The 24711-nt window shown below is 37.5% G+C and overlaps 1 protein-coding gene across 2 annotated transcripts in view; it reads left to right on the top strand.

The window, feature by feature from the left end:
• OTUD7A (OTU deubiquitinase 7A) overlaps positions 1–24711 on the top strand; it is a 372559-nt gene that overhangs the window by 219815 nt on the left and 128033 nt on the right. The window lies entirely within an intron of this gene.

The raw sequence follows: 24711 nt of genomic DNA, 5'->3' as shown, positions 1-24711 counted from the left end.
ATTTATCAGAAATCACTTTTTTTAAAGGAACTATATTCAATAGAGCAGAAATATATTCCATAGAGCAGAAATAATAGAACATTCAAGAAAACATTTTATTGGAGGCCTGAGCATTTCTTTTTTAAAAAATTTTTGACGTTTATTTATTATTGAGAAACAGAGAGACACAGAGCGTGAGCAGGGGAAGGGGAGAGAGAGGGGAAGACACAGAATCTGAAGTAGGCTCCAGGCTCTGAGCTGTCAGCACAGAGCCCAACACAGGGCTCAAACTCACAAACTGTGAGATCATGACCTGAGCCGAAGTTGGTTGCCTAACCAACGGAGCCACACAGGCACCCTAAGACCTGAACATTTCTCATCTCTATCTTCACTGAGACAAAAATACTTTAGGCCAAAGTTTTTGATGAATAAAAACCACCTAGCAGCCAGTAAAATAGGTGGTAATAATTCATACGCAAGAAGGCAGAATTCATCAAGCCGTACATGTAGATATCATTTGTTACATGAAAAATGTGCAATTTCTGTCTCAAGCTCTAAAATGGATTTACTTTGTGTATTTTGAAAATCTCTGTGGTGTGTGTGTGTGTGTGTGTGTGTGTGTGTGTGTGTGTGTGTTTGGCGGGGTAAAAGGTGGGAAGAGCCTGTTATAATTCCTCAGAACAAACAAATGCGTGAGAGAATTTTTAAATGATTACCCTTGGCTTCAAATGTATAAGCCACTGTTTATGGAATTATCTAAGACTTGGTTAAGTATCATAAATCACTGTCATCCCTTAATTCACTTAGGAAATGATGTGGATTACTCTACATTTGTGGGAATGGTGGAGGTTACCACTCAATCCTAGTGAAAATTAAAAGCCAGCTCTTCAAGGGTTCTGAGAAAATGGCAATAGGGAAGCAGCAACAGTGCAATTTTTAACTTTCCCTGAAGCTCCCAGAATGTCAGACAAACTCAGAGTTCAGAATAAAATATGCTTACTGAACATTTATGACATACATACATCAAAGTGCGATTTTCACCTCCCAGTAGTCACATCCTCTCCCTGCATTTCCGTTGTTCTGAAGTAAGCAGCAGTGCAAAGAGGCAGGTTCAGAATGAGGTTGGCAGCGAGAGCTGGGGCCAAATCCAGATCCAGCCACTTACTGCCTGTGACACATAGGGCAGATTATTTTCTTCCCTTAACCTCAGTTTTTTCTGTATATTGAGACTAACCCACCTTCCAGGGTGATTACACGCATTAGAAGCTGTGATGTCAAATGCTTAGTAGAGTGACCTGTGTGTAGCAGAGGCTCAAAAAACAGTTGAAAAAAACAAAAAAACAAACAAACAAAAACAGTTGGAGAAGATCCCCTTTGACATTGCAGCCTCGGTAACTGGGACTGACATTGTGCTTAATATCTAGACAGCCTTAAATAGAAAATGAGAATTGTCAGCTTTTTTCTTCCTTAATTTTATCTTTATTTTATTTAAAAGATAAAATTGACCTTTTGGTCAATTTTGAAAAATTGACCTTTTGGGGTGCAATTCTAAGAATTTTAACACATGCATAGATTTATTTTTTTAAGTTTATTTACTTTGAGAGAGAGACAGAAACAGACTGAGGGAGGGACAGAGAGAGAGGGAGAAAGAGAAACCCCAAGCAAGATCTGCACTGTCAGTGCAGAGAACAATGCGGGGCCCAAACCCACAAAATGTAATATCATGACTTGAGCTGAAATCAAGAGTCAGAAACTTAACCAACTGAGCCACCCAAGTGCCCCAACATGCATAGATTTATGTTACTATTACCACTCTCAGATGAGAGAATCACCTCATTCCCCACCCCCAGTCCACCCTTCTGCTCTGTTTGACGGCCATGCCCTCTCCCTCCCTATCCACTGGCAGCCACTGCTCTGTTTCCTGTCATGTTAGCTTTGTCTCTTTTAAGAGTGCCATAGAAATGGCGTCACATAAAACCTAATCTTTTGAAACTGGGTCTGTTCACTCAGCATAATTATTTTGAGATTCATCCAAGTTGTGTGTGGAGTTTGTCCCTCTCTATTGCTAAGTGCTACCCATTCTAGAAATGAACCACAGTTTGCTTTCCAGTCACCTGTGCAAGGGCATTTCAGCTGCTTCCCATTTGGGGCAGTTATGACTAGAGCTGCTATAAACATCTGAGAACTGGGGTTTTTGTGAACATAGTTGAAATTTTTCCAGGGTGAACACAGAGAAGTGGGGTTTGCTGGTTCATATGGTAACTGTATGTTTAGATTTAAAAGAACTTGCCGAGCTGTTTTCCAGAGTGCTGAACCATTTTGCATTTCCACCAGCAATGGTATTTCTTTTTTCATTATCATTATTTTCATGATTTTCATGGGTGTGTATGGATATTTCCCTATCACTTTAGTTTTCATTCCCCCACTGACCAATGATGTTCAGTTTTTTGTTATTATTTTCTATCTGTATCTTCTCTTTGAAGTGTTCATTCAGTTGTTTGGCCTATTTCTAAATGGAGTTATTTGATTTCTTACAGTGGAATTTTGAGAGTTCTGTATATATTCCGTGAATATCATCCTTTGTCAGAGATGAGATTTGCAAATATTCTCCGCCAGTCTGTGCTTGAATTTTTATCCTCTTGCCAGTTTCTTTTGCAGAGCAAAAGTTTTTAATCTTGATGAAGTCCAATTTATTTTTTTCTTGCATAGGTGACATTTCAGGTGACATGTCTAAGAGCCTTTGCATGACAGTCATGAAGATTTTCTCCTAGATAGTTTCTTTTTTTTTTTTTTTTAATTTTTTTTTAACGTTTATTTATTTTTGAGACAGAGAGAGACAGAGCATGAATGGGGGAGGGGCAGAGAGAGAGGGAGACACAGAATCTGAAACAGGCTCCAGGCTCTGAGCTGTCAGCACAGAGCCCGATGTGGGGCTTGAACTCACTGACCGCGAGATCATGACCTGAGCCGAAGTCAGACGCTTAACCGACTGAGCCACCCAGGCGCCCCTCTCCTAGATAGTTTCTTAAAAGTTTTATACTTTATGGGCACCTGGGTGGCTCAGTCGGTTAAGAATCCGACTTTGGCTCAGGTCATCATCTCTCAGTCTATGGGTTCAAGCCCCGCATCAGGCTCTGTGCTGACAGCTCAGAGCCTGGAGCCTGCTTCCCATTCTGTGTCTCCCTCTCTCTCTGCTCCTCCTCTGCTCGTGCTCTGTCTCTCTCCCTCTCTCTTTCTCTAAAAACAAATAAACATTTTTAAAAAATTATAAAAGTTTTATACTTTAGGTCTCCAACTCATTTTGAGTGGATTTTTGTATGACGTGAGATTTGGGCGAGAATTCATTTGTATACATATGGAAGTCCATTTGTTTCAACACCATTTGTTGAAATGCTTATCCTTCCTCCTCTGTTGAATTGCCTTGGTGCATTTGTCAAAAACCAACTAAATGTATCTGTGGGAAGCTATTTCTTGATGCTGATTGTGTTCCATTGATCAACATTTCTATTCTTCTGCCCGTACTTTGCCATCTTGATTAATATAGCTTTGTGGTGAGTCTTAAAATCAGCATGATTCTTCCAACCTTATTTTTCTTTTTCAAAAGCATTTCAACTATTCTATTACCTTTGCCTTTCCATATAAATATGAGCATTAGCTTATGTCTGTTTATAAAATTTCCTGCTGGGATTTTGATTGGAATTATGTTAAATCTGTAAATCCTATGTTTTGCCTTACACTCTATGAAGTCAGCATAGTGATACTTTACATTTATGTAGGACTTCTTTGTTTTCTTTCATCCACATTTTGTAATTTTTAGCCTATAAATCCTATATGTGTTTGTTAGATTTATATATAGGCCTTTTTTTGAGGTACTGTAAATGGTATTTTTTTAATTTCAGTTTCTAATTGTTCATTGCTAGTATCGAAAAATATAACCGATTTTTGTGTGTTGCCCTTGTATCCTACAATCTTTATAAATTCAATTATTTGTTCTAGGGTATATGTGTATGTGTACACCCTCATGCGTGTGTGTGTGTGTGTGTGTGTGTGTGTGTGTGTGCATGCATGTGTATATTCCTTTGGATTTTCTACATAGGCAGTCATGTTATCTCTGAATAGGGGGAGTTTTATTTATTCCTTTCAAATATGTATGCCTTTTGTTTATTTTTCTTGTATTATTGCATTGGCTGGAACTTCCAGGAAAAGGTTGAATGGTAATGGTGAAAGAGAGCATCCTTGCCTTGTTCTTGATCTTAGGGGGGGGAGCAGTCCCCCATCAGTCTTTCATCATTATGTAAAATAGCTGTAGGTTCTTGTAGATAGTTCTTCATAAGGTGGAGGAAAGTCTTTTCTGTTCATAGTTTGCTGAGAGTTTTATCGTGAGTACATGTTAACTTTTTCAAATGCATTTTCTACACAATTGATATGATCCAGTGTTTTTTCCTTCTTTAAACTGCTAATAAAATAGATTATACTGATTGCCTTCTAATACTAAAGCAGGCTGTCAGCCATTATTTAAAGATTTTTCTTTTTTAAAAAATTTTTAAATGTTTTATTTTTATTTTTGAGACAAAGAGAGACAGAGCATGAATGGGGGAGGGTCAGAGAGAGAGGGAGACACAGAATCTGAAACAGGCTCCAGGCTCTGAGCTGTCAGCACAGAGCCTGATGCGGGGCTCGAACTCAGGAGCTGTGAGATCATGACCTGAGCCAAAGTCAGATGCCCAACCGACTGAGCCACCCAGGTGCCCCTATTTAAAGATTTTTCTAATCCACATTTTTCTCTTCTCCTGAGACTCAGCTGATATGAGTGTTAGAATTTACTACCATTCTCAATTCACTGCAGTTCTATTCACTTTCTTTCTCAATCTTACATCCATTATTCCAATTAGATTATTTCTGTTGCTCTGTTTATATATTTACTATTTCCTTTGTCATCTCTATTCTGTTATTGAACCCATCCAATGAATTATGTTGTTTGGGTTGTTGAAACTTTTTTTATTTCTTTTTTTAATGTTTATTTATTTATTTTTGAGAGAGAGAGAGAGAGAGAGAGAGAGAGCAAGAGCAAGCAGGGGAGGGACAGAGAGAGAGAAGGAGACACAGAATCCAAAGCAGGTTCCTGGCTCTGAGCTGTCAGCACAGAGCCTGATGCAGGGCTCAAACTCATGCAACTGTGAGATCATGACCTGAGCTGAAGTCAGACACTTAACCAACTGAGCCACCCAGATGCCCCCCAATTTTTTTTATTTCTAACATTTCCACTTGATTCTTCTTTATATCTTCCATTTATTTTCTGAGGCTCTGTATTTTTTCTCCTGTTGTAAAACATGTACAATAACCACTCTGTAGTCTTTCTCAAATAATTCCAATAACAATTTCATTTCAGTATTGCTGTTGAGATGTCTCTGGGTTTTGTTTTGTTTTGTTTTGTTTTGTTTTGTTTTGTTTTGTTTTGTATTTGCATATGAGTAAATTTGGATTGACATTATGAAGATTATGTTTTGAGACTGTGGCTATTGTTTAAACTTATGGTACATGTTATTTTTGTTTTAGAAGGCAATTGCCCCAATTGAGTTCAGATCAGAAGTTCCAGGTTCCCCAAGACTTCGGTGAATTGCAACTCCAAGGTCAACTTTAGTTGACCAGTAGCCAGTCTGCATCCTAGGCAGGAGTCTGTCCCATATTTCACTACTCAAAGACTCTGGAATCTATTTATAGTCAGATCCATACATGTACAGCTCAGGGTTAAACCCAAGCATTCAGGAACAACTTTAAGGGGTTGTTTTCCCAAATTCCTGCCTCGTTGTAATCTCCTCAATAGTTCTGGATCCCTGGGACTCTACTCTTCCAGTCTTCTAGCAAGCTGGAGCTTTGTTTACCCCCACATTTCTACACACTTGATTCGACTGTGCTTATATCTGAGCTAAGCAATAAGAATCCAGAAAGAGAAGAAAGCTGTGGGGTTCACCTCTGGGAACCAAAACTCTTGTGATTAAAAAGGATTTCTCTGCCTCCCTCGTTTTTTTTTCCTGCCATCCTCCATTGCTGCCACAAAATTGCTTGACGTCTGTAGCACTAGAGAACTGAGAAAATTTTTTTAAAAGATAAATTAAGGGTTTCTACACACTCTGTGAACATTAGAGATCCCTTTTCTGTTTTGGGGGCCAGAGCTAGATGGCCTTGCCTGGAGCTAATGCCCATTTCTGAGTTTGAGGCTGCAGTGGGTTCTTACTGGGGAGACTTCAACTCACTACCAGTTCTGGGGTACTTTGAGCTATTGCTTCTTCCTCATTCTGCCAGCTCTCACATGTACCTCTGAGTCCCCAGCCACTGCTCCTTGCAGTCTTTCCTGGTGTCATTCTTCTCTCAGCAGGAGAAATGGGGTTCCATGTCCTTCCTGAGGCTCACCCAGGATGGAACCTGTCTGCTGTCTTTACCATTGGGAAGACTATGGTTACATATGTATGTTGGATTCTTTCAGAGTTGTTTGGGTCAAGATTTTTCTCAAAGCTAGTGTTTCAAAGAATAAAATATTTTCCTTGTGATCTTTTGAAGGGTAAAACCTCACAGTGATAGCAGAAGCTGAGTGAAAAGGTCCATGGGCCCTCTCTGTACTATTTTTTAAACTTCTTGTGAGTGTTTTTAATTAATTTATTTCAAAATAAAAAAGTTTAAAACACACATACAGTGATGAGAATCACAATAGAGCAGAGGACAGCCAGTGAGAAAGAATAGCATAGATTGATCAAGTCCCTGGCAACAAAAAAAGACAGGAGAGGGACAGCAGAATACAGAGAGAGAAGGACAGAGAATGCACCCTGATCTGCCTCCAGGTGAAAGTGCATCCATATCTGGCTGTCTGGTTCCTACATAGTCACCTTTTGAGCATTGGCAAACTGGTCCTTCTGAAATAAGTTCAGGTTGAATGATTCCGTTTCCCCAAATCCTTTGATATCCCCTATTACCTATAGAATAAACTCCCCCACATGGAACTCAATTCCTTTCAGCCTTTTCCCTATTCCATCCCTTCTGTCTCATCTCTGGTGCAGTTTTTCACCACCCTTTTCCCCAGAAACACCATCCACCTCTGTGCTTCAGCTTCAGCTCAGTTCCTGTGCTCCTGTGCTGCCCACTCGCTCTATACACACTCTGGCTCACTGTTGAGATTCTGCTTCTCTTCCAAGTTGGTGTATGAGTGCCATGACATTAGGAACCAAAGCATGTTTTGCTCACTGTGTTCCCCTAACACCCAGTACCTGCCAGTCCCCCAGGACGATCTGGCTGCTGGGCATACATCAATGAGCATCCAGACAAAAATCGTCATCCTCATGGAGACAGACAGTAAGTAGCATAAATAAGTTATATAGTATTTTAGTGCTTAGTGCCATGGAGAAAACTATATCAAGAGGAGGAGGTAGGGAGTGTAGATGTAGGTATAGTTTTTAATTAGGGTTGTCAGAGAAGGCATCACAAATAAAAAATGGGATCTGAGCAAAGACTTTGGCATAAGAGAATAACCATGTGGCTATCTGGAGGAAGAAATTTCTAGGAAGAGTTGGAATTAATTGGGCATTCCTTGCCAGTCCTCAAACCTTTGTAGACTTCTATTGCAACACTTATTTGGTTTTGTCTTATTTTATAATTAATCACATACTTATTTTCTCATTAGATTAAAAGTTCTTAAAATCAAAGACAATAACACTGACAATGTAGTTAGCATTTACGTTTCATTGTTATATGCCAGACACAAGGCTCTTTAAATGTGATGTCTCATTTAATCCACACAATGAATTAGAAAAAGATTTCTAATTTTATACTCAAGAAAACTGAAGCCAAGAAAACTTCCTGAAATTATACATCCAGAACACAGCACAACCAGCATTTGAACCCAATTGTATCACTCAATGCCAGGTTCTTTCTGCAAAGCCGGGTCACCTATCATTCATCTTCATGCCCACTGTCCTTCTAGTACTTTGTATTGTTATGTGCACTCAAAAGAGTTTAATCACTGAAGGGTGTTTTAGTAAGGGTTTTATGATGTAGCTAATTAGCTTTTCAAATAAAATACTACTTTAATAGACCACAAAAACTATTTAAAAAATAGAACTAATAGCTAACTAATCAGGTGCCAAACACTGTCTGGCCACTTTAAATATCTTAAAAGCTAGTTAAAAAGATTTTTGAGTGAGAAGTCAAACACATGAGTTTATGAAGTGTCAGTTCCCTTCTTAAAGACAAGCAACTTTCACACTTTTATAATAACTGTGAATTTTAGGCCTTGCGGCTCTACCCAGGTATTCTTTCAGTGTACCCAGGCCTCACTTCTGTTGCTACCCATAGAAAAAACTCCTCAAACAGCCAAGTTGCATTTAGGAAGAATATTAACTGGAAATTAACACCTCACATGTCCCTAGTATAATCTTTCAGAATCCTTGTGGAAATTGCAAAGTTAAGGAAAATAATGGCAACTAAGTTGAATTGTATTCTCCAAAATATATATATGGAAGTTGTCCACATATTTTAAGATGCATGTATATTTACCAATTGAGTTGATAATTTGAGAACTAAAGTACTTAGAGTTGTTTACGGATCAATATAACCCTCTTTTGCAGTCCTGGGCCCATTAGATTTGAAGTATATATGGTCTGGAATTTTGCATGTGGCTTGCTTGCTTGGTCCAGCTTGCACAGACAGGTAGCTCCAAAAACTTACCAGTCATATTGACAGACTATTCCATTAACACTGACATTTGGCCTTTGAAAATTTTCCCACAGTTGGGGACATCAGCTTCTGACTTGAATAATTACAATAATGCCCCAAAGAGTGCACCCAAAAATGGGGGAGGGGATGGAGGCAACTGAGAGAAGAATGCATTTAGTAAAATTTCACATTAGCCCATCAGTGGGTCATGGGATCCATCCAGAACAAACCCACATGGTTGCCTGTAGAGCATTCAACAGAGTGGGTGAGATGAAATCAGAAGTGGTAGATCAGAGGCCAGAGGAGCCAAAGGGGCCTCTACCTGGAGACTGTCCAATTGTCATCACTGACCCAGGACTTAAACACACGGGAAACTGAGGTAGGCTCCAGAATGGTCACTCTTTTAGTTAAAATGAGAAATAAAAATGTTTCAAGGCCAGATATCCCAGGTATATGTAACCAGAGCATTCTTTCTCTGAAGTCAAGCTAAATCTGAAGTCCACTCTTGAGCACATGCTATCTGATTTACCAGAATTCACTGCTGTAACTTTTTCAGGTTTGCATGATTAGAGAGCTTGAGGGGGATCAGCCTTGGGAGGAATGAAAAAGTGGGCCTCGTGACTGTAAATCCTAAGCAGAAGTTAGAGAAGAAGGTCTGATGGGCTCATACCAGTGAGTCTAGAAATGCTGTCATGAAAACACTTGCTGCTCTCCCTACTGTCCTGTTCCACTGGGGACAGCTCTACCATTGGACTAGACATATTTGAAATAATATAGCCAAAAATAAAAAATCCTGTTCAGGATCAGACTTCCAAGATGCCTCCTCTGGCTTGGCCCATTTAGGAAGACACATTCTCTCTTTAGATAGGTGAGTGGATTTAAATACTCTTGAAAACAAACAGATCCATTGCAACCATGTGTGTGGAGTTTCCTTTTGGGATGCTAATCAGTTAAGTAGATCTTATTTCTCCCATTTCCTTTCCCCTAGGGTAGATTGTAACCCCAAGTACCACCATCGGCCTATTTTATTGGCTTCACTCAAGAGGCTATTTCATCTCGGCTACTTGAAATTAAATGTTTGCCCTCTGAAAAGCCAACCACATCCCTGGTAGTCTCTCTTAATGGATGTCTCCACATAGTCTTTCCCATGCCTCTACCTTTCTGCATTCTTCCACCTTGCCTCTCTGATAAGCATATTCCTACAGGGTCCTCAGCCCAGTGCAGTCAGTAATGTGCACTAAAATTAGTTGTGTTGAAGAGGGGAGGGTCAAGAGAACAACATCCTCTGATAGAAGATCCTCTAATATTGTGGCTCAGCATTAGAATCAAATAAGATAAAAAGTATCTGTGCAAACCAAAATCAATTAAATTTTTTTTTGATTAGGCAAGAAAGGGGAGGCTGCTACATATTAAGAACTCCCACTTAAGCATAAAAAAGGATGTGGTCAGTCTGCAATCACGTATTCAGGGCCTCTGATCTGGATGTTGGAGAACAAGGGACCCTGCCCTCAAGTACTAAAGAACCCCTGCTATCACAGTCAGGTATCTGGCCAAAATGAGGGGTCTGAGAGGAGAACCCAGGCATGCTTAGGATGGTCTAAGATGATATCAAAGGTTGCTGAGGCTCACAGGTGGAACTGGAATTTTCTTTTCTTTTTTTTTTTATAATTTTTTTTAACGTTTATTTATTTTTTTTTTGAGACAGAGAGAGACAGAGCATGAACGGGGGAGGGTCAGAGAGAGAGGGAGACACAGAATCTGAAACAGGCTCTAAGCTCTGAGCAGTCAGCACAGAGCCCGACGCGGGGCTCGAACTCACGGACTGCGAGATCGTGACCTGAGCCGAAGTCGGACGCTTAACCGACTGAGCCACCCAGGCGCCCCTGGAACTGGAATTTTCGACGCGGAAAGTGTGTGTGTGTGTGTGTGTGTGTGTGTGTGTGTGTATGCATGTAAGGCTGGAATGTTGCATATTCCAGTCAGAAGGAACAGCATTTGCAAACATATGGAAGCATAGAAATGAGAAACAGAAGGAGCTCAGTACTGCTGTGTCACAGACTATAACTGAAGGGGGAAATGGCAAGAGATAATAAGATGAGGCTGCATGGGTGAACACATCTCAAAGGGCCTGGTGTTCAGTGCAAACAAGTTACCTTCTAAGCAGTGAGAAGCATTGAAGAAAAGCAGGGAGGTCACAGGAAACATTATGAGACTAGAGTGCAAAATAGGTTGTATCCCATTTCTGAATCCTAATTGTTTGCAATGTCTGCCTGAAATAGGGTGCCTACCAAAAAGCATGAGCATGAGGGTCAGAGGGAAAGGGGATCATTAATTAGCCACATTCCTTATGGTAGAAACTGGTGACATTAGTGTTCATGTCTCTAAACCAGTAAGGAGATTTCTACCACCTTCCAGGCAAGAGAAAATGGGCAAATGGCATGAAATGCCATCTGTGCCTGAACAGTTGGGTGAGTGAGTCATGGGATCAGCCTCCAAGTGAGCTGGTTCCTTCAAACTCTGCCATGGTCAAGCATGCTGTAGGAAATCAGTCTCATAGACTGCCTCTGGTTGCCTCTGAGACATGGATCAAGAACAGGATTGGGGTGGCCATTTCTCATTATTAAAAGCCCACTTAATCAGCTGTGCTGTACTGTTTCAAAAGCTGAGGGGTGGTCTGCACACTGATTGGGATGTTTGCTCCTCAGTCATTCATTCACTTACTCAAAACTAGTTTTCTGGTTCCCTCTAGGCACCCACACCTCAGAAGAGGGCTGTGAACATAAAGAGTAGTCCCCACTCTCAAGTACCACATACTCTTCTTATAAACAGTCAACCAAAGCATAGTGAGAGTCATGTTTTAATAGAAGCATCTTACTATTTAGCAGTACCTGCAATCATTTCTTTAATAAGTATTTATTAAGCACTGCCATGTGCAAGGTACTAGACAAGGCAGAGAGAGAAAAAGAAAGGAGTGGAAGAGAATCCCAAGCAGGCTCCGCACTGTCGGCACAGAGCCTGATGCGGGGCTTGATCTCAAGACCATGAGATCATGACCTGAGTCAAAACTGAGAGTCTGATGCTCAACTGACTGAGCCACCCAGGCACCTCCTAGTTGTAATTTTTGATGAAACTCTATACTATTTACCACAGTTGCTGGACCAATTTACATTTCACCAACAGTGCACAAGGATTCCCTTTTCTCCACATCTTCACCAACACTTTTTATCTCTGGTCTTGTTGATGATAGCCTTACTCACAGGTGTGAGGTAATACCTCATTGAAGTTTTGATTTGTATTTCCTTGATTATCAGTGATTTTGAAAACCTTTTCATGTACCTGTTAGCCATTTGCATGACATCTTTGGAAATCAGATGTTTTGGTTTAGTTTGATTAGGTTGGATTCGGTTTGGTTTTTGGGTTTTGCATTTTGGTTTTGTTTTGCTTTTTCTTTGTTTTGTTTTGCTATTGAGTTGTAAGAGTTCTTTATATTTTTATTTTTTTTAGATATTAAATCTTTATCAGATACATGATTTACAAATATATTCTCCTACTCCTTAGGTTGTCTTTTCATTTTGTTGATTGTTTCTTTTGCTGGGCAGAAGCTTTTTAGTTTTATGTAGTCCCACTTATTAATTTTTACTTATGTTGCTTTACTTTTGGTGCCAAAAAAAATGTGTCAAGACCAGTGTCAAGGAACTTTTTCCCTATGTTTCCTTCTAGCATTTTTTGTGGTTTCAAGTCTTTGACTTACATGAAATTAAATTTGTAAGTGTTGTAAGATAGGGGTCCAATACTATTCTTCTGCATGTAGTTATCCAGTTTTCCCAACACCATTTATTGAAGAGACTATCCTTTCCTCATTGAGTATTCTTGGCTTCTTTGTCTGATAATAGTTGTGAGGCTTTATTTCTGGGCTCTCAATACTTTTCCGTTGATCTGTGGGTCTACTTTTATGTCAGTACCATGTTGTTTTGATTACTATAGCTTTGTAATATAGTTTGAAATCAGGAAATGTGATGCATCCAGCTGTGTTCTTTCTTGGGATTGCTTTGGCTCTTTAGGGTCTTCTGTGGTTCCATACAAATGTTAGAATTTTTTTCTATTTTTATAAAAGTATGCCATTGGAATTTTAATAGGGATTTCATTGAATCTATAGATGGGTTTGGGTAAATTATTCCCACCCATGAACATAGGGTATCCTTCCATTTATTTGTGTCTTCTTCAATTTCTTTCATCAAAGTCTTATAGTTTTCAGTGTACAGATCTTTCATCTCCTTGGTTAAATTTATTCCTAAGTAATTTATTGTTTTTGATGCTATTGTAAATGGGATTTTCAGGTATTTCATTATTAGTGTATAGAAACACAATTTATTTTTATATATTGATTTTGTATCCTACAACTTTTCTGAAATTTTTGATTAGTTCTAACAATCTTTTGGTGGTATCTTGGATTTTTTATATATATGATCATATCATCTGCAAGTAATGATACCTTTTCCTCTAAGATTCAGATACCTTTTATTCCTTTTTCTTGCATGATTATTTTAAGACTTCCAGCACTTTGATGAATAGAAGTGGTGAGAATGGACAACCTTGCCTTGTTTCTGATCTTAGGAGAGTTTTTAACCTTTCACTGTTGTGTATAATATTAGCAATGGGGTGTGTCATATATGACCTTTATTATGTTGAGATATGTTCTTTCTATACACAATTTCTTGGAAGTTTTTGCCATGAGAGGATGTTATATTTTGTAAGTGTTTTTCTGCCTCTATTGAGTTTATCATATGATTTTATCTTTCATGCTATTAATGCAATATATGACATTTATTGATTTGCATATGTTGAGCAGTCTTTGCATCTCAGAGATAAATCCCACATCATGTTGTATGATCCTTTTAATGAACTGTTGAATTTAGTTTACTAATACTTTGTTGAAAATTGTTGCATCTCTATTTATCAGAAATGTTGACCTGTAGTTTTCTTGCAGTGTCCTCATCTGAATTTTATATCAGAGTAATTCTGGCCTCATAAAGTGAGGTTGGGAGTGTTTCCTCTTCAAATTTTTGGAAGTTTTCAAAAGATTGGTGTTAATTTTTCTTTAAATGTCTGATAGAATTCACAGGTGGAGCAATCTGGTCCTGGGCTTTTCTCTGTAGCAAAATTCTTGATTACTGACCAATCCCCTTATTCATTATTGATCTGTTCAGATTTTCTATTTCATCATGATTTAGTCTTGGCAGGTTTTATGTCTCTAGCAATTCATCCACTTTTTTTATATGTTATCCAATTTGTTGGCATATAACTAATTATATGATCTCATATGATTCTTTGTATTTCTGTGGTATCAATCAGTTACAATGTCTTCTCTTTCATATCTGATACTATTTATTTGAGTTCTCCTGTTTTTTTTTTTTCTTGGTAATTCCAACTAGCGTTTTGTCAATTTTATCTTTTCCAAAAAAACCAGCTTTTAGTTTCATTGTTCTTTGTATCATTTTTTTTAATGTCTATTTTATTTATTTCCACTCTGATTTTTATTTTCTTCCTTCTATTAACTTGGATTTAGTTTGTTCTCCTTTTTCTTGTTCCTTGGATTATAAGGCTAGGTTGTTTATTTCAAATCTCTTTTTTATTAATGTAGGCATTTATCACTATAAAGTTCCTGTTAAGACTTTCTGTTTCATCCCATTGGTTCTGATGTGGTGTATATCCATTTCCATTTGTTTCAAGATTCTTTATTTCCCTTATGTTTCTTCTTTAATCCAGTGGCTGTTGAGAAGTGTGCTGTTTGATTTCCAGATATTTATGAATTTTCCAGCTTCTCTTCTGTTATTGATTTCTAGTTTTATATCACTGTCATCACAAAAGATAATTTGTATTATTTTAATCTTCTTAAATTTATCAACATTTGTTTTGTGACCCATCATATGACCTATCCTAGAGAATGTTCATATGAGCTTGAGTAGAATGTGTATTCTGCTGCTATTGGATGGGATATTCTGTGTATGATTGCTTCGTCAACTGGATCTAAAATACGATTCATGTCCAGCATTCTTTGTTGATTTTCTGTCTAGATGATCTACCCATTTTTGAAAGTGGGGTATTGAAGTCCCTACTTCAATATTGAATTACCACATTGTTGTTTTTGCTCCCTTCTAATCTCTTAGTATATGTTTAATATATTCAGAGACTCCAATGCTGGGTGCATATGTGTTAACTACTGTTATATCTTCTTGATTAATTGACTTCCTTACCATTATATAATGACTACCTTTGTCTCTTGTTACCTTTTTGGCTTAAAGTCTATTTTTACTGATGCACATTTAGCTACCCCTATTCTCTTCTGGTTTCCACTTCCATGGAATATCTTTTTCTATACCTTAACTTATAGCCTATGTGTATCCCTGCAGCTAAAGAGATCTCTTATAGGCAGCTTATAGTTGGGTATTGATTTTTATCCATCCAACCACTCTGTGCCTTTTGATTGGAGAAGTTAATCCATTTACACTTAGAATAATTGTTGATAGGTAAGGACTTGCTAATGCCATCTTATTATTCTCTGGCTCTTTTGTAGCTTCCTTTTTCCTTTCTTCCTCTTTTGTTGCCTTCCTTTGCAGATTGATATTATATAGTGATAAGCTTTGATTCCCTTATTTTTATGTTTTATGAATTTATTGTAGTTTTTTGATTTCTAGTTTTGGTTGCCACAAGGCTTACATAAAACACATTTGTTAACAGTTTATTTTATGCTCATAACAACTTAATCATATAAAAGTCTACCCTTTTACTTCTGTTTTTTGTGTTTTTGATATCATGATGTCTCTTCTTATACTGTGGATTCATTAGAAAATTATTGTAGCTATAGTTATTTTAATACTCCTGTCATTTAACCTTTATACTTGAGTTTAAGTAGTTACCACTCTGCCTTATTACAGCATTAGAGTATTCTGAATCTGACTCTAAGCCTACTTTGTCCAGTGTGTTGCATGTTTTCATATGTTTTCATGTTACTTATTAGAATCCTTTTATTTCAGCTTGAAGAACTTCTTTCAGCATTTCTGGTAAGACATATCTTTTGGTGATGAACCCCCTTGTCTTTTGTTTTTTGGAAAAGTCTTTATCTCTCCTTCATTTCTGAAAGGTAACTTTACCGGGTAAAGTATTCTTGGTTGGGAGTTTTGTCTTTCAGCACTCTGAATATATCATCCCACTCTCTTCTAGCTTGTGTGGTTTCTGCTGATTCCATTGATGTCCATTTGGGGGTTACAAACTTGTAAGTTATAAACTTTTTTTTTCTCTTGCTTCTTTTAAAATTCTTCTTCTTCAATCTTTGATGGTTTTATTATAACGTCTCGGAGAGAATCTTTTTTAAGTTGATTTTGTTTGGAGACCTATGAGCTTCATAAATTGGCTATCTAAATCTCTCTAGATTTAGAAAATTTCCAGCCATTATTTATTTAAATACATTTTCTTCCCCCTTCTCCCTCTGTTATGCTTCTGAGACTTCAATCATTTACAAATTGTTTTCTTTATGTTATCCCATAGATCATGTAGGCTTTCTTCACCATGTATTTTCTTTCTTCCTTTGTTCTCCTCTGACTGAATTATTCCAAAAATTTTGTCATATCTTACAGATTCTTCTGCTTGATTCATCTACTATTGACACTTCATATTGAATTTTTCATTTCATTCATTGTATTCTTCAGCTCTAGGATTTCTATTTGATTCTTTCTTATAATTTCTATCTTTTTGTTAAACTTTCCATTTTTTGTATATTGTTTCCCTGATTTTTTTTTAATTGTCTTTATGTGTGTCTTGTACTTTCTGAGTTTCCTTAAAACAGTTGTTTTGCATTCTTATCAGATAATTGCAAGATCTCCATGTCTTTGAGGTTGGTTACTAGAAGATTATTGTGATCCTTTAGTGGTGTAGTATTTCCTTGATTTTTCATTTTCCTTGAAGTTTTGCATTACTGTCATCACATTTGAAGTAGCAGTCACCTCGTCCAGTCTTTACTAACTGCCTTCAGGAAGAAAAACCTTTCCTGAGCCTTGCTAAGTATTCTGAGGCTTTTTCAGGCCTTCTATGGATACAGGTGCTCCATGCTTCCTGCTCCCTCTTGTGGCAGAATTCTTAGGCTTGTATGACTTCTTTTGATCCTGCCATGCTGACAGTCTCCTTTTTGCTTTCCCAGAGCGCTAAAGCTCAAATTTTGGTTTCCAAACTGGTCTCCTCCTGGCCTGCAGATTGGAGCCAACTTTCTGTGTGCTCACTAGCCATCTGCCAAAGCTCACTTTCACCAGTGCTGGAGGTGCCCACTGGCCCGGTGGGGTATCCGTGGGCAAGCTGTTTCCAGTGGCTCATGGGCAGACTTCTAGATGGAGTCCATGATGCAGTTAGTGGGACCCACATCTTTTTAATGCCCCTCAAAAATCCTGTCTGCCACTCTCCCAGCCTCTTCCCACCATCCAGTCATGCAGCTCATGACTCAATAATCTGGATCAGGTAAGAGAGAAATTAGCCTCTTTGGCAGCATCCCATATAGCTGGAGAAGCTGGTGCTTACCCACATATTCTGGCTCTCCCCCATGAGATAAATCATGGTCCAAGGTTTTTCTTGGCACTAAGCTGTACTGCCATGGGGAAGGGATGATGCAGGTAAAGTCAAACCGTTCCTCTAATCTTCTCCAATGTGGCCAAATTCATATATTTTTTTCTTGCTCCAATGTTGTGCTGGAACTTCTCCTCTAGAAACCAGGATTTCCACAAAGCTTTCTCATCCATGGGTGACTGTCTAAAACAGTGTTTTCCATGGGCTCCCAAACTGTAGCCAAGAGGGGCTAGAAAGGTTTATGGTCAAGGTCCACATCTGGGACTGAGGTCTGCATGCCTATTACCCAACACATGGTTAGGTGAGACTTCTGAGTCTCTTGGTGTATGGTGCTGGATCCCACAGCTGCCACACAAGCACTTTTGGCCATGCACGAATGGCAAATTATTGTTGGGGCATGGAGTGGACAGAAATGCAGGATGTCTTATTCCACCATAATGCTGACATCATGTCTATTTAGTACTTAATTTGAATTAAAATTACTAATATGAATAAAATACATTTTATTTTAAAAATAGATATTTCCTAGACCTGTTCACTGCAGTCTTACAATCAACTAAGTAGCAGTGAGCAACCTAGTGTCCAAATTGTGGCTGCCATTTATCATTTCTCATAAAAGGAGTCAGGCATCCTTGGAGAAAAATCTAATTCCAGTTCTGGACAGGATGTCATCTAAGCCTGGAACGTTGTAACCAGAAAGTAGAGAAGCTGTCCTATGTGACCTGGTCTCATCAAAAAGACAGGAGCCACCTTGGAAAAGCTCCCATGGCCAGAGGTATAACTGAAGCATGAGTGACCATGTGTATAATAATCGTATGGTTTTAAACACATCAAATATGTTTGCATACATGAATTTGTAATGATACTGAAAAACAACTCATTGATAATTTTTGGAAAATGCTAGGGAATCAACTCATTATTTTGAAACACTGGATAATAATAAAGGAAAATAGCATTTGTCCTGCCCTTCTTACACCACTTAGTATCACTGTGTAACTAAATAGTTAATAAGGGAAAGGTTCTCTTTATAAAAGTATCTGAGCTTAAAAAGAAGGGCTGATAGAATTATAATGTCACTATTTTTTAATCTTTGTTGAAACTAGACAGGGATTATCAATAGCTGACAATACCACAAAGAGAAATCATCAGCCATTATGTGCCTCTTAACAGCAGTACCAATACCACTTAGGAAAGTCCTGCTAAAAGTGGATCAAACCTGAATTTGATCAAACCTCTATTTGATCATGCAAATACAAAGGACAGAAGAACTTGTTCTATGCAAACACAAGTATGCAATACATAAATCTGGGCTGTAGGTTTCTTCAACAAATAAATTCCAAGGAAAATAAGGGAGAGGGAGGTAATTCCACAGTTCAGGATTGGTTTCCTTTTTCTGTAAATTGCTGCATAATATATGTTTTAGGTTTTTTTGAGCCACACATTTTATTCAGCTCCACTGTTGGAGCATGAAAGCAACCACAGACAGTAGGTACAACTGTATTCTAATAAAACTATTTACAAGAGCAGGCATCCATCCCATGGGCCATAGTTTGACAACTCTTGCTGTAAATTTTAAAAGGCTTAAAGGACAGGTGCCTGGATGGCTCAGTCAGTTGAGTGGCCAACTCTTGATTTCAGCTCCGGTCATGATTCCAGGGTCATGGGGTCAAGCCCCGCATCAGGCTCTGCACTGAGCATGAAGCCTACTTGGATTCTCTCTCTCTCTCTCTCTCTCTCTCTCTCTCTTCCTCTGCCCCCTCCCCTGCTTGCTCTCTCTCTAAAAAAATTAAATTAAAAAAAGGCTTAAAGGACATATCAACCATTTGCAATGTATGCACATTATTTAAATGTCAATTCAAGCAAACTATAAAAAAAAGAAAAATGATGGGACAATCTGGGAAACTAACACTTACTGGATATTTGGTGATATTAAGTGAATTATTGTTAGTTTCAGGGAGGTTAAGTATATTTTCTTATGCTAAGAAAAATATACACAGTGAAATATTGATGGATGAAATATCAAGGTGATATTTGGGAGGTGGGGGAATGTGTGGGACTAGAAATGAAATAAGATTAGCCATGAATTGATTATTCATTAAAACTGGGTGATGCATGTAAATGATCCATTGTAATCTTCTGGATATGTAAGAAGCCTTCTAGAATAGAATGTTTTAAAACAGAAAGCACCAGGAAACATCTGTTTCCAGACCAGATGGAATATCAGGAAGTAGCTTTACCCTCATGCTTGAAAAAAGAATAAAGGACAACATATATGAAACAAAACACTGAACACTGAACAGTGAGGGACAGTGATCTCCAAAAGATGAGAAACAAACAAGGTTGGTCCTATGACTGCCCCCCTGATTGCTTTGAGATTGTTTCCAGGATGTGGTGTTGGAAGGAGAAACCCACACAGAGCTTAGAAGACCCCCAATACAGGGAGACAGAGCTGAGGGTCTGGGGAGTGAAGGATGATAGAGTTTGAGGTTAGAGTACAAGAAAGGAGAGTGCTGCACAGTGAGACCTCTAGCAATTTTTAGAAGGTTCGCCTCTGCTGCTCAGTTCATGTGTGTGAGAAAACTACATGCAGCTGGGAAGAGAGCCACCTAGAAGGATTAGAGGAGACCATGCCCACTGCTGACACAGGGCCAAGAAAAGTGCCTGTATCCACCAGCCAAACTGGAAAAGCTCTGAGTATAACATCTAGAAAGGTCTTGCCTCGGTAATAGGGAAAAATTAGCCTGGGAATAAAAACAGCTCTAGTCACACCTAATAAACCTTAAAAGCAAGACCCATAAGGATCAAATTGTTTCTAAGAAATGTAACTACATTCCAGAACAAAGCTCAGTGGTAGTCATAGGATAGGAATATAAACTTGTCCAGCACCAAACACTATAAAATTCACAGTGTCTGGCAACCAATCAAAAGTTGCCAGGAATACAAAGAAGCAAGAAAGTATGGCCCATAATGAGGAGACATTATTTGAGTCAAAACCAACCTGTACCTGACGGAGATGTTATAATTATCAGACAGACATTAAAAGTTACTATAACTGTATTCTATATGTTCAAAAATTTAAGTAAGGACACAGAAGATATTTTTAAAGGCCCAAATAAAACCTCTAGAAATAAAAACTTCAACATCTAAAAAGAAAAATAACTCAATAGGTTTAACAGCAAATTGAATATCAGAGAAAAAGAAAGACTAATGAACATAAAGACAGAGCAATAGAGATTATCCAAAATGAAACAGAGAAAATAGGCTTAAAGAAACTTAGAAGCATCAGTGAGCTGTGTGAAAAGTGTTGTCAGCCTAAAATATGTGTAATTGTAGTACCTGAAAAAGAGACTAGTGTTGGGGCGGGAGGGCGGGGATGGGGGGAGGACAGGAAGAAATATTTGAAGAAATAAGCAGTACTTTGGTGTAAATTTATATCACTAACCACCACCATTAGAAAAGAAGAAAGGCCTTGAATCAATGACCTCAATTTCCACATTAAAAGCTGGAAAAAGAAGAGCTAATTATACCCAAAGTAAGTAAAAGTTAAATAATAAATATCAGAACAGAAGTTAATGAAATAGAGCACAAGAAAACAATAGAGAAACTTAATGAAGCCAAAGGCAGATTTTCTGAGATAAATAAAATTGATAAACCTTTAGCCAAATAATTAGGGGAAAAAAGAAGATGCAAATTAATATAAAGAATGAGAGAAATGACCTCAGTACAAGTTATTCAAATACTAAAAGAATTATAAGGGACTATTATAGACAAGTCTATGCCAGTAATTACAACTTACGTGAAAATTGGGAAATTCCTTAAAAGTTGCAAACTACCAAAGCTAATGAAAGAAAAAATAAATCACACGGCTATCTCTGTATCTATTAAAGAAATTTATATTATAAAAAAAGCCTTTCCACAAAGAAAATGCAGGTATAGATTGCTTTGCTGGTAAATTCTACTACACATATAAAAAAGAGATTGTACCAATTCTACATGAACTCTTCAGAAAATTGAAGAGGAGATATACTTTCTAATTCATTCTATGAGGCCAGCATTATCCTAATACAAAACCAAAGACTACAGGCAGATATTCCTTATTAAGATCAACATGAAAATGCTAAACAAAATTTTAGCAATTTGAATTCTGAAATACATAAGAAAGATAAAACATTATGACCAAATGGGTTATATTCCATGGGTGCAAAACTAGTTAAACATTCAAAAATCAATCTATGTAATTTACCATATTAACAAGCCAAAACCCAGAAACCATCTGACCATCTTGATAGGTGCAGAGTCTTTGACAAAATCCAACATGCATTCCTAATAAAAACTCTAAGAAAATTAGGAATAGAAGGGTACTTCCTAACTTTGATATGGAGCATTTATAAAAAACAAACAAAACAGAGAACGTGCAGCTACCATGATAGTTACTAGTGAAATAATGCTTTCCCCTAATGTCAAGATAAGGATGCCTACTTTCACCATTATTATTCAGCATTTCTCTGGGGATCTAGCTGGTGTAGGCAAGCAAGAAAATATAATCAAAGAGCACCTAAATTGAAAAGGAAGAGTAAACTGTCTTTATTGACAGAAGACGTAATGACCTATATATAAGATCCAGTGACATTTACGAAAAGTTATTGGAACTAATAAGCGAGCTCATCAGTGTTGTAATATACAGGATATAGAAGTCAGTTATTTCTGTATATCTTCAATGAATGATTGAAAATTGAAATTCAGAACAACTTTCCATAGCATTGAAAAATATGAAATACTTAGGGATAAGTATGAAAAAGGTATGTAAGGCCTATACACTGAAACTACAGACAATTGCTTAGAGAAATTAAAGATGAAAATAAAAGGGGGGATGTAGCATGTCCCTGGGACAGAAGACTCAATATTGTTGAGATGTCAGCTCATTCCAAATTGATTTTTATATTTTTTAAGTTTTTATTTAAATTCCAATTAGTTAGCATACAGTGTTATATTAGTTTCAAGTGTACAGTATAGTGATTCAACAATCACAAGTTGCTAGTTGCGCATCACAAGTGCACTCCTTAATCCCCCTCACCTATTTAACCCATCCTCCTTCCCACCTCCTCTATAGTAACCATCAGTTTGTTTTCTATAATTAAGAACCTGTTATTTGATTTGTCTCTCTTTTTCTTTTTTCCACTTTGCTTGTTTGTTTTGTTTCTTAAATTCCACATATGAGCGAAATCATATGGCATTTGTCTTTCTCTGACTGATTTGTTTCACTTAGCATTATACTCTCTAGCTTCATCCATGTTGTTGCAAATGACAAGATTTCATTATTTTTATGGCTGAATAATATTCCACTATATTATATAACTATAACATGATATTATATATAGAAAACCCAAAAGACTCCACCAAAAACTACTAGAACTGATAAATGAATTCACTAAAGTCACAGGATACAGAATCAATTGTACAGAAATCTGTTGCATTTCTATACACCAATAATGAAGCAGCAGAAAGAGAAATTACCTTGATTCCAAAACCAGACAAATACCCTCACTGAAATGGAGAATTATAGGCCAATATCCCTGATGAACTTGGATTCAAAAATTCTCAATAAAATACTAGCAAATTGAGTCCAGCAGTACATTAAAAGAATTATTCACCACTATCAAGTGGGATTTAATCCTGGGTTGCAGGGGTAGTTCAATAACCACCAATCAATCAATGTGATACACCACATTAATAAAAGAAAGGATACGAACCATATGATCCCCTCAATAGATGTAGAAAAAGCATTTGACAAAATATAGCATCCATTCTGGATAAAAACCCTCAAGAAAGTAGGGATAGAAGGAAGGCACCTCAACATCATAACGGCCATATATGAAAGACCCACAACTAATATCATGCTCAAAGGGGAAAAACTGAGAGCTTTTCCTCTGTGGTCAGGAACAAAACAGGGATGCCCATACTACTTAACATTGTATAGAAAGTCTTAGCCCCAACAAGACAACTAAAAGAAATAAAAGCTATCCAAATTTGCAAGGAAGAGGTCACACTTTCACTGTTCACCAATGACATGATAGTCTATATAGAAAATGCAAAAGATTTCACCAAAAAATTGCTATAATTAAAACATGAATTCAGCAAAATCACAGGATATAAAATCAATGTGCAGATATCTGTTCCATTTCTATATCCCAATAATGAAGCAGCAGAAAAATAAACCAAGGAATTGATCCCACTTAGAATTCCACCAAAAGCCAATAAGATACCTGAGAATGAACCTAACCAAAGAGGTAAAATATCTGTACGTTGAAAACTACAGAACACTTATGAAAGAAATTGAAAAGGACACAAGGAAATGGAAAAACATTTCATGCTCATGATTTGGAAGAAAAAACATTGTTAAAATGTCTATACTACACAAAACAATCTATACTTTCAATGCAATCCCTATCAAAATGCCTCCAGCATTTTTTTACAGAAGTAGAACAAAGAAACCTAAAATTTATATGGAACCACTAAAGACCCTGAATGGCCAAAGCAATCCTGAAAAAGAAAAGCAAATCTGGAGACATCATGATTCCAGACGTCAAGCTATGTTGTCAAGACAGTATGGTACTGGTACAAACACAAAATCATAGATCAATGTAACAAAATAGAAAATGCAGAAATGGACCCACAACTATGTGGTCAACTAATCTTTGACAGATCAGGAAAGAAAATCCAATATAAAAAATACAGTGTCTTCAACAAATGGTGTTAGACAGCAATGTGCAAAAGAATGAAACTAGACCGCTTTCTTGTAGCATACGAAAAAATAAATTCAAAATATATTAAAGACCTAAATGTGAGACCTGAAACCATAAAAATCCTAGAGGAGAACACAGGCTGCAACCTCCTTGACCTTGGCCATATCAGCTTCTTACTAGACATGTTGCCATAGGCAAGGGAAATAAAAGCAAAAATGGACTATTGGGACTTCATCAAGATAAAAAGCTTCTGCACAGCAAAGGAAACAATCAACAAAACTAAAAGGCAGCCTATGGAATGGAAGAAGATATTTACAAATGGCATATCTGATAATGGGTTAGTATCCAAAATCTAGAAAGAACTTATAAAAATCAACACCCAAAAGACAAATAATCCAGTTAAAAATAGGCAGAAGACATGAGCAGACATTTTTCCAAAGAAGACATCCAGATGGCTAACAGACACGTGAAAAAGATACTCAACATCACTCATCATCATGGAACTATAAACCAAAACCATGATGAGGTACCACTTCACATCTGTTAGAATGGCTAAAATTAACAGCACAAGAAACAACAGGTGTTGGTGAGGATACAGAGAAGAGGAAACCCCCTTGCACTGTTGGTAGCAATGCAAACTGATGCAGCCACTCTAGGAAACAGTATGGAGGTTCCT

Source organism: Panthera pardus, unplaced genomic scaffold (genome assembly GCF_024362965.1).
Source record: "Panthera pardus isolate Hobbes unplaced genomic scaffold, ASM2436296v1 HiC_scaffold_24, whole genome shotgun sequence".
NCBI lineage: Eukaryota > Metazoa > Chordata > Mammalia > Carnivora > Felidae > Panthera > Panthera pardus.
The sequence above is the reverse complement of the archived record's forward strand: the minus strand, read 5'-3'. Positions and strand labels throughout refer to the sequence as shown.